The sequence below is a fragment of the Triticum urartu genome, chromosome 4A (assembly GCF_056163025.1).
Source record: "Triticum urartu cultivar PI428250 chromosome 4A, HENAU_Tu73, whole genome shotgun sequence".
Taxonomy (NCBI): domain Eukaryota; kingdom Viridiplantae; phylum Streptophyta; class Magnoliopsida; order Poales; family Poaceae; genus Triticum; species Triticum urartu.
The window spans coordinates 49180738-49184150 of NC_141876.1; positions in this window are offsets into that span (position 1 = coordinate 49180738).

A 3413-nucleotide genomic window follows, 5' to 3' on the forward strand; every position below is an offset into this window, starting at 1 on the left:
ACAGTGCTGCTGGACAAGAAGCCTGGGTTGACTGGAAGTATATCAAGGAAAATGAGGAACACTATCAAGGAAAATGAGGAAAATGAGGTGGGTTGACTGGAAGTATATCAAGGAAAATGAGGAACACTATCCTGGTGTGTTTGACAGCTTCAGTGCTTGTGGAGTTGCAGACTTTGTTGGGCAGAAGCTCACAAAGTGGAATGAGGAGCTCATAATACAATTCTACTCCACAGCACACTTCTATCCAGATGGCAGGATAGTATGGATGTCTGAAGGTACAAGGTACCACTCAACTATTGAGGAATGGGCAAATCTGATCAATGCTCCTAAGGAAGAAGAAGATGACTTGGATGTCTATGCCAAGAAGAAGATGGATCACAACTCTATGGAAAACATGTACAAGGAGATTCCTGAAGATGATCTTGAGACTCACCAGTTTGGGTCAGTAAAACACTTGCTCTCAGGGCTGCCTACAATCAATTGGATCCTTAGGCACACTCTCTTGCCCAAGTCTGGTGATCACAGAATGATCAGAGGCCACGCAATTAACTTGCTACATATATTTAATGTGCCACAAAAGTTCAAGGTCATGAGCCTTATAGTTGAGACTATCAAGAGGACTGCAGCAGACCAGAAAAGAAGTTGTGGATATGCCCCACAAATCCAGGAGTTGATAAACTCAAAGATGGGCACAGGCACATACCTGTTGGATAAGGAACACTTGCCTATCTACCCAGACTTCAAGGACAATCAAGTTGTGATGATTGAGAATGAACCATCATCAGTACAAGCTCAAGAGAAGAAGGAGAAAGCAAAGAAAGAGAAGGCTGCCAAGATGCCAACTCAAGAGGAGGCATCTGAGTACTTTTTGAAAAGCAAGCAGGACCAGCTTGGTTATTTGATAGCATCAACTCTGAGGATTGAGAAGGGGTTGGCCACCCTAACTCAAAACCAGGAGAGCCTGGAAAGAATCATGGAACAAAAATTCTATGATTTAGATGTCAAATTAACTGAGATTCAGTCTGTTGTGGAGCAGCTACAGGATGACATGTAGGAGAGGAAGGGCAGAACAACCACTGATGCATTTGCCAGAGTGCCTAGAGCTCAGAGGTCAACTGCAGTACCAGTACCAGACACCAGAGCCACTTCATCTGCACCAGCTACAGCTTCAGTGCCACCAGCTCCAGCACCTACCCCAGCAGCTCCATCTACTTCAACTGAAGCCTTCGTTCTTGGAGTTCTCCGGACACCACCACCTGAAGACCAAGCCTGAGATACGTTTTAGTGCTATGCATTTTCTATGAACTTTTTGGTAACTTGTTGCCAAAGGGGGAGAAAAATGTATAGATCATAGGCTTCGAGAGAGAGCATTGTTTTTTATTCTCTCTTGCTTTGGTGGTTGAACTTTGTTTGTCTTTTGATTGCTTAAGATACTATGCTATTATCTGTGAGACATTGATGATCATGTGGTTGATCATAAGCTACACTTATGCTTGTTAGATGATATTATCTTACTTATCCTTATATGATCATTCACTTTGCTTGGTGATGAGTGCATGTATTTAATTCTTATCATTTTGAGCGCTCCACCAAGATGTATGTGACATGGAAGAGTAACCCATGATCCTAACTCATTGTGCATTTGCAGTCCAAAGCAAATCTTAAGATATGCACAAATTTAGGGGGAGCTCTTGCTTTTCACATACTTCTCAAAGCGACAATATCTTTCACTCTTATTATCATCTGTCGAAGCTTTGATCTATATGTTGTCATCAATTACCAAAAAGGGGGAGATTGAAAGTGCAACTATCCCTGGGTGCTTTTGGTAATTCCTAACAACATATAGCTCATTGAGCTAACATTATTCCAAGATTAATATTTCAGGAAAAGCTCAATGAATGGCATGGCATGGATCAGGAAAGTGGATCCCTCAAAATTCGAAGGACAAAAGTTTGGCTCAAGCTTCAAGATCAAGACTCTACATTTTATATTTTAGTGATCCAAGATCACATTGAGTCTATAGGAAAAGCCAATACTATCAAGGAGGGATGAGGTGTTGCTTAATGGCTTGCTTGCTCAAAGTGCTTAGTGATATGCTCCAAAATCCTCAACTACCTTCCCACATCCACATATGACCTAAACCAAAAGTCAAACTCGGCCCCACCGATTCTTTCTATCCGGCGCCACCGAGTTTCAAATGTCATAGCCACTGCCACAAACCCTAGGCAAATCGGTCTCACCGATAGGGATCTCGGTCTCACCGAGATGGGATTGTAATCTCTCTGTTTCCCTTTGTAACGTTTCAGTCTTACCGAGATGAGCGATCGGTCCCACCGAGATTGCAATGTAAACTCTCTGTTTCCCTTTTGTAACATTTCGGTCTCACCGAGATGAGAGAATCGGTCCCACCGAGTTTACCTGACCAACTCTCTGGTTAGCTTATTACCAAAATCGGTCCCACCGAGTTTGTGTAATCGGTCACACTGAGATTACGTTATGCCCTAACCCTAACCATATCGGTCCTACCGAGTTGCATCTCAGTCCCACCGAAAATCCTAACGGTCACTAGGTTTGCTGAATCGGTCCGACCAAGTTTAACCATTCGGTCCCACCGAGTTTGGCAAATTGTGTGCAACGGTTAGATTTTGTGTGGAGGCTATATATACCCCTCCACCCACTCTTCATTCATGGAGAGAGCCATCATAACATACCTACACTTCCAATACACATTTTCTGAGAGAGAACCACCTACACTTGTGTTGAGGTCAAGATATTCCATTCCAACCTGATGCGGAGCATCCTATGGACATCACCATGTCAAGAGTTCATTCGGCAAGTGACACGTGCGACATCTACTTCACATACATAAAGGTGAATCCTCTCCTTTGCACGTGCTCACTTGACCCCTTCGAGGACGGTATACTACTTGACCCTCCATCGTGCATGCATAGGTATTGTCGGAGCTTCACGGATGACGAGGAGGAGTGCAAGCACCAAGGATCACCTACACCATCCGCGAGGGAAGCCTGGAAGAGAAGACGCAAGAAGAAGAGCTATCGAAGAAGCTCCAGTCACCGGACGACCGGTCGGGTCCGGACGTCCGGCGCCTGAAGATCCACCGGACGACCGGTCCAGACTGGATGACCAGTGTCCCTGCACCCGAGCCAAACGAGCGGACTTCCGACGCCACCGGACGACCGGCGACCGGACGACCGGTCCGGACCGGAAATCCGCTACACCAGCATCCGAGCTAGAACGAGCGGACGATCGGCCCCTTCCGGACGTCCGGCCGCCCACGAGCCACCGGACGACCGGTCCCCAGCGGACGTCCGGTACCTGGCTGTGTCCAGTTGCGGGCTGAGGCCCATGTACCCCTTCACTTCACCCCCATTTGCACTAAGACTATAAATAGA